At 37.0% G+C, this 8,421-nt stretch overlaps 1 pseudogene; it reads left to right on the top strand.

Annotated features, from left to right (window-relative positions):
• Positions 1 to 6,523: 6,523 nt before the first annotated feature.
• Positions 6,524 to 8,172, top strand: LOC145011311 (protein UNUSUAL FLORAL ORGANS pseudogene; annotated as a pseudogene).
• Positions 8,173 to 8,421: the final 249 nt, after the last annotated feature.

Raw genomic sequence — 8,421 nt, 5'->3', positions numbered from 1 at the left:
CGAGTTGAGTCGTGGTGGCCCCACAACTCGTGCCAGGTGGAACTCGTCGAGTTGAGGGAATGCTCGACGTGTCAAGGGAGGGTTCCAGGGAAATTGGTGCATACGCTCAGACTCGCCGAGTCGCTATAGCGCACTCGCCGAGTCCGGTCAAAGATTGACCGTTGACCGTTGACCAGCGTTGACCTAGATTGACTTGTTATAGTGTGGTCAACCCTAGTTGGGAAAGTGCTAATTAGAGATGTATTGTGCTATAGGGGGACTACAGCTCGGCAGATCGAGTGATTAGCGATTTCAGGTTTACGATTTACCGAGACACGCGAGGTGAGTCTTCTCACTATACTTTACCTTGAGTAGGTAACCAGAGTTATGTGATAGAGTATTTGTATGCTATGTATGTTATGTGTTGTACTGCATGATTTCTATGTGATTTATGTGGTGCATGTTTATCAGAGCTAGAACCTGAGGGTTCACAGAGTTTGGGTGCACGGACCCACAGAGTTATAGCCTAGAGTGGCTAATATGTGTTATATGTGGTATTTTGGGGAACTCACTAAGCCTTGTGCTTACAGTGTTGATGTTATTTGTTTCAGGTACTAGTGACGACCGCGGGAAGGCGCCGGCTTGATCCGTATACACACACGTTCGGAGCTTGATATTATGATCTTGGGATTTTGTACTGTTTTATTGGATAATTAAAATGGTTGTTTTTATGAATATCGATGGAATTATGTTTTATAAAAATTGAAAAAAAATTTGTGTGAAATTTTCGGTGTTACAATTACATATCACTATAACTAGATAATTCTTCGAATGAGAGGCCCTACCCTACAATGGTTGGACTCAAACAAGAGCTACAAAATATGGCTAAACCTAACCTTCTAAAATTATTGAGGCCTTGCAGTATGTAACTTAGCGTATTCGTTTACTAGTTAGTAAAATATAACTAGAACTCCTAAAAGCACAAAGCAAGCAACATTCAAGCATTGAGTAACTGTAATCAAGCGTGTCCTAAACAAGCCATCATATCTCTGACTAATTAGTACTACCATGCAACTCATAAAGCTCATACACATATAACAGGAATATAAGACATCCTCCTAGATCCTTAGCCCTAGTCTGTCATGTAGTTCTCATAAACATATCATAACATAAACTTGTATGAGTAATTTTGGAGTACTTACTTGATCTCAGCTGATTGCATGCAGCACACCCGTTTTCTCTTTTCAAAATCCTTTTTATAAAAATGGTTTTATTTTTGAAAATCTATATACCAAGTCCTCAGTTTGAGTCCAAAAACACCCAAGAGTGTACCCGAATCCCTCAAACCAAGGCTCTGATACCAACTTGAAACATCCCAAAAATACAGTCTAAAATTTCATTTTTGATTTATAAATAAAACTTTAGTAAACCAAATTATCTCATAAAAACATAAGTGATAGTATCTCAGAACATCATATCAAAAACACTGTATCAAAATCACATGTCTAAACATCAGAGTAAATCATCCAGGCTAAACACTGTGGTGTGTGCAATGGATTCATCCCGAGCTCTTCCCCTTACTAACGAAAGTATCTGAAACCAAAAATGAAAACTGTAAGCACGAAGCTTAGCGAGTCTCCCCAAACTACCACATACCATATACATAATCAAATAAACACATAAAACATAACTTGGGCCTAGCCCACTATATTGGGCCCTGCTTGACATTGAACCGAATTCCGACATTGGGCCCCGCCCGACATCAGACTGAAATCTGGCAACGGGCCCCACCAGGCATCGATCAAAGCTCAGTAAACATAAACACATCAACAAATACATATAACATAAACATATAAACATTCCTTGGGCCCCGCCGAACATCGGACCGAAATCCGGAAGCATATAAACATTCCTCAGGTTGCCCCGACATTGGTTAGAAGTCCAGAAACATACAAACAGACACTTGCAAGAATCACAAAAACATCAAGCGTAAAAACATTCCTTGGGCTTGCCCTAACATCGGATTGAATTCTGGAAACATATAAACCTACATCGGGCACAACCCGTCATTGGACCGAAATCCGACATTTGCTAACATATATAAACGGCCCGACATTGGTGCCTTCAACCCGTTCCTACTGGAGGAAAACTCACCTCAAAATTTGGGTGAAATAGTTGAACGTCTCTGCTCCTGCAACCAGCTCTACTCATGCCCTATACATAAACAACCCCTTAGATACCATTCTATACACAAAACCTGTTCACGGGTGAACCTTGGTCAAAGTCAAGGTCAAGGTCTAAGTCAACGTCCAACCAAAGTTAATGTCAACATCCCGAGTTGACTTAACTCGTCGAGTCATCCCTCTGAATCGTCGAGTTTCCATGCTCAACAGAATCATGAAAAGAGTCAACTCGTCGAGTCCCTCCTAGACCCGTCAAGTTCTACCCTTTACAGAGTCGAGACAAATCGTTCTAACTCGTCGAGTCCCTATAAGGACTCGTCGAGTTCTTTAGTCTGTTTCTTAATCTTAATGGATCAAGCCCCTATTCTTCAGATTTGAGCTTCATACTTCACATATATACTGAAAATGTGCTTTTAAGGGAAAAGTTTCCAACTTTACCCGTTAATAGCCTTGCATAATGGGTTTTTCTCAAACCCTAACTCTTCAAGACCTAGATCTTGATCCAAACACCATCAATACTCACAACCAAGGCATATAAACTGAGATCTGGTCCCTAGACACTACTAGAACACGTAAAGCTTCCACATTTCTCTCCATGCATGGCCTTTTGGAGCTTAAAAAGGCCGAAATGACATCCTATTGCTTGCATGGGGCTTCAATGGCCATAAAGTTTGCACCTTTATGCCATGAGAGCCCTTCAATGTTCTAGATCTGAAGGTATACTCACTTGGGACATCCATTTCCCAAAGATCATGCTTCTTGGACCAAAAACCCAATAAAATGATAACAAGGAGATCTAAGAAGTTACTAAGCAAGTTAGAGACTTGTTTACCAGGAAATTATGAGAATGAAATGGTGTCTCTGGATCTACTAGCTTCTTCTTGAATCAGTAAGCTTCTCTTTCCTTCACAAGCTTCAACACACACAAAAACTCACTCCAAAAATGGCTTACAAGACTTAGGGTTTCAAGACTTAGGGTTTGGGACATGGAGGTTGGATATGACGCTAGCATGAGGGGATTAAGATGCTTAAATAGGGTGCAAAACCTCGAAATTAGGGTTTTACCCCTACCAGCCTACTCGTCGAGTAGGTTACTTAAAACCCGCGCCTCTTCTGATTTCTACTCGACGAGTATGGGGCTCCCAACTCGTTGAGTTGCTTCTACAAAAATGAATAAATTATTATTTAATTAGATACCAGGAACCATGCGTTACATGGTGACAAAGGTGTGAATCGTGATTCTTTTTTATGTCGATCTGATAAAGGGGGGGGGGGGGAGAATGCTTGTTCAGGTCTGACATTTAGAACCGAATAAGCTCTTAATTAGGTAACCCAAACCGAATAAGCATAATATAGATACCCGAAACCCGAATCGAATTGCTTATTCGAGCCTAATTCAGTTTGGTTTGGGTTTTCAGGTCAAATTCTCATCCCTAGTTCAAACACTTTAAATAACTTATTACTTGTGACAAAATGTAATAAGCCAAAAAAAATTAAAAATAAATAATCACAAACACTCCCTAAGTCTTAACTCTAAACTTATATTGGGAACAAAGTTAAAAGATTAGTGGTATTTTGTGAAAGTTAAAGTGATAAGATTATTGTTAAATTGTGTATAAACACAATTCAGTGGTTATATATATATATATATATATATATATATATATATATATATATATATATATATATATATATATATATATATATATATATATATATATATATAATAACTAGTTTATGACCCGTGGAACCACAATTAAATATTAATTAAATTTTCATAGTAAAAATTTATAATTATTAGTAAATTATTATTAATAAATTATTTTAAATAAATTATTAATTAATAGATATACCAAAGTTTTAAAGTTAGTTATAACTTCAAATTTAACATATAACTACAAAAAGTAATTTTTTTTATAAAAAAATTAAAATCTCAATGTCGTTAATTGTGATAGTGATTTGCCTAATATATTTCCCTAACACGTGGCATAATATTAATGGTGAGTTGTAGGGCTGGTAAAATTATACCATGAAACACTAACATGTTACCAATCGAACCAAGAAACTTGGTAGCTAATATATTTTGTAGCCAACATGTTTGGTTGTTAGTACCGTACCAATTGATCAATATTGGTACGTTAATGGTATAAAAATTGGAATATCACAGTAATACCGTACCAACCAATTCATTTGATATATATATATATATATATATATATATATATATATATATATATATATATATATATATATATATATATATATATATATATTTCAACTATTAATTGTATTTAGTGTTTATAGTTTTAATAACATTATATTAGTCATTTGGTCATATTAGTCAATAGTTATTACCACGTTAAAACGCAATATTAAAACGTTATTTGAACGTTATTTCAGTAGAATTCTTTTGTAAACTAGAAGAACTACGTAACTAATTTCTATACTACACATCAAAATCCCAATGTCTTTGCTTATTTTTAAATCTTATAATAAAAAATTAAAAGAAGTTGGTATATACCATTGCCAATATGTACAAATCAAACTTGTCAGTAACCAAATAAATTGGTACCAAGTATACTTATTACGGTACCGGTAGCAAAATTTTTATACCAATTATAGTTGGTACGGTACATGGTTTAGAGAAAAATGAATTGGTACCGTACCAATTCCACCCATTATGAGTTGTATTAGAATGATATATAGCAAAAAAATAAAAATAAATAAACTAAAACCATTCTTTTATCAGTATATTGATTTTATTCACCTAAGTCATTATCAATTTTATCTCCTAGTAATGTTTACTTAATCTTTGTGTGAAGAGTTTACAAGTTTATCCTTATAGAAATAAATATTTAAGAAGTTAATAAGATAGTCACGTTGAATCATGAAGTCTCCCCGATGACCTTTTTTGTCCCTTCAAAACTAACATTGGTTGAAATTGCTAGTGCATAGCAAAGCTGTAGGACAAAGTTGCTACTACAATTTATACGATACGGCAAAAATACACGATACGAAATGAAATTGAAATGACATCGAAATTCAAATTTATGTTCGTGTCGTGTTTATGTTAAGTGTAAAAACACGACTTTGTGTCGTGTTCTTGTTTAAATTTTGACACAATTTAGCACGTTGCTGTGTTTTCGTGTTTATCATGTTTTTCATGTTATATGTGATTAAATAAAGTAATATTTATATTATTTTGTGTTTATTGTGTTGTGTCATGTTTTAATCGGCTCATTTCCTTGTTAATGAAAATAAACACGACATCATGTAGTGTCATGTTCGTGCTACATAAAATATTATCGTATCAGACAAATATACGACACGATTGCCCGATTTACACCGCTAAGTACAAAGCTTCGGTTAATGCCACTTGACGAAGTTGAGTATTTCTTCTAGGCTAAGCTTATTGGGTTGAAGCCCGCAAATGGGGACAAAGTCTCTGGGTGAAAATGCTAGGCGAAGCTTGGAAACAGTTGGTTGCGGTGCACAGGACATTAGCCTAATGCCATGAGTCAGTTTTATCTATGTTATTTTCTAGGCATGTCCTTATTCATAGATTTAGGTCAAGTTGAATAAATAAAACACTACAAAGAGAAAAAAAAAAAAAAAAAAAAAAAAAAAAAGCGACAACGGCAACAATTGTTGCCACTAATAGATCCAAGCGTCGACGCTAAAGGCAACAATTGTGACTTGTCGCTGCTAAAACTTTGTCTCGATTGCTCAAGATGTTGACGTTAATGAAATCACTATCAACAAAATCTTTATTATTAGTTCATTTGTAGATATAACTCAATTTCAAATGAACCACATTCATTCTAGCTGCGTGTTTTTACTCTTTATTATTAGTTCATTCGTAGATATAACTCAATTTCAAATGAACCACATTCAATCTAGCTGCTTGTTTTTACTTTTCGCATCTCTTTTATATCGGATTTATGGATGTTGATCGAAATCCTTAAAATAACAACCCCAAGTCTCCAACATATTTGTTAAATATTTATCAAATTAGCGTAAAAACCTCTCAAATACAAACATTTAACCACCGAAAAAGAAAATCTAGGCTCCTGACATTAAGTGTGTAAGGAGTGAATATTAACGATGTTGTCTACAGCCGACGTGTGTTTAGTGTCAATCTTCTAATCAATTTTCCTCTTCCCCTGTAGTACTTGTCCTTTCTTCCTCGGCCATTGACATGAAAACACTGTGTTGATAGATGCATCCATCAGACTCACCCACCTGACAACCTCCTTTTTCCATCTTCTCACTTCTACTCCTGTATGTTTACTTCTGTCCAGGTGGTCCTATATAATCACAAACGCATAAAAGAAGACGACGGAAAATAGAGGAAACCCTAACCCTTTGTCTTCATTTCCTCTTCAATCCTTCGCTATCACTACTACAACTTCTCTTTATATAATCTCCACTGAATTTGAGATCATCAAACACTTGAACCACACTCCCTCCCCGGCCCCCTTAGAACAACCTTAACTTTCCTATTACATTAACTGCTTCTAAAACCTTAACTTTCCTATGGAAGTTTTTGATCACACCCATTATGTCACCACCTTTCCGTTTTCTTATCCTTTCGCCACTACTACCACCTTCACCACCACTAATCCTCCATGGATGGACAGCAGGATATGGAGTAGACTCCCCCAAAGACTTGTTGATCGAGTCATCGCCTTCTTGCCACCGCCTGCCTTCTTCAGAGCTCGATCTGTATGCAAGAGATGGTACTCTCTCTTATTCTCTCACACCTTCCTTCAAATGTATCTCCAGATCAACCCAAAACCCTACTTTTTCATCTTCTTCAAACAAAAAACCACTCATCCTAAAACCACCACCACCACCTTTAAAACCACCAACACCACCGCGGCCGATAACGTTGTCCCTCAGGAAGGTTACATCTTTGATCCCGAAACTCTTTCGTGGCATCGTCTCGTTTTCCCATTAATCCCACAGGGGTTTTCTCCCACGTGTTCCTCTGGTGGACTCATCTGTTGGGTGTCTGATGAAGCAGGTTCGAAAGGCCTGCTCCTTTCAAACCCTCTCTTCTCATCTCTAGTGACTCCACTTCCTTCTACCTTGAGGCCTAGGCTTTTTCCTTCCGTAGGGTTAACCATAACAAACACTTCAATAGATGTTATGGTAGCTGGGGACGACATGATATCTCCTTACGCCGTCAAGAATTTGAGTACTGAAAGCTTCCACGTAGACATGGGTGGTTTTTATTCCATTTGGGGCACCACTTCTTCGCTTCCAAGACTATGCAGCCTGGAGTCTGGCAGGATGGTGTACGTCCAGCAACAAGGAGGTTCAGCAGGTAATTTCTACTGCATGAACTACAGTCCTTTCAGTGTGTTGGGTTACGATATGGGAAGAAATGAATGGTGTAAGATCCAGGCTCCTATGAGGAGGTTTCTGAGGTCTCCGAGTCTGATTGAGAGCAGAGGGAAGCTGGTGTTGCTAGCGGCGGTGGAGAAGAGCAAGCTTAATGTGCCGAGGAGTCTGAGAATGTGGGCACTGCAGAGCTGCGGGACGACATGGGTTGAGATAGAAAGGATGCCGCAGCAGCTGTATGCTCAGTTTGCGGAGTTGGAAGGAGGGAGAGGGTTCACTTGTGTTGGAAACGGGGAGTTTGTGGTGGTGATGATTATGGGAACGGCAGCGGAGAAGGCGTTGTTGTTTGATTTTGGGAAGAAGAGGTGGGTTTGGATTCCTCCGTGCCCGTATGTTAGCGGCGGCGGTGGAGGCGTTGAGTTGAATGGCTTTGTGTACGAGCCTAGACTTGTTACGCCTGTGACTGGACTTCTTGATCAGCTGACTACCCTTAATCCCTTTTAGCTTCCTTTTTCTATCTGTAGCGGCTAGTTTCCTTTTTAGGGTTAATTATGTGAAATGAAATCTAGCTAGTGACGAATCAACAATGCACTGCCTAAAAATATTTAACGTATGTTATATTAATTAAATTCGCCCATGTATTCCTATAGGCTAATTCCCAGTTTCCGACCAAAAATATGTTGGAATATTGTGAAATGAAAAAAAAAAAAAAAAAAAAAAAAAAATATATATATATATATATATATATATATATATATATATATATATATATATATATATATATATTATTATTATTATCTTTAAAAAGTTTAAGATAATACAATGATATCTATCATGTTTGCTTTGAGTTTAGCTGCGTGGATATGAGTCTTTGACATCCCGATCAAAACAAAATTACGTTCATTTAATTAGG

This window comes from Lactuca saligna, chromosome 8 (genome assembly GCF_052625555.1).
Source record: "Lactuca saligna cultivar CGN05327 chromosome 8, ASM5262555v1, whole genome shotgun sequence".
Taxonomy (NCBI): Eukaryota; Viridiplantae; Streptophyta; class Magnoliopsida; order Asterales; family Asteraceae; genus Lactuca; species Lactuca saligna.
The sequence above is the reverse complement of the archived record's forward strand: the minus strand, read 5'-3'. Positions and strand labels throughout refer to the sequence as shown.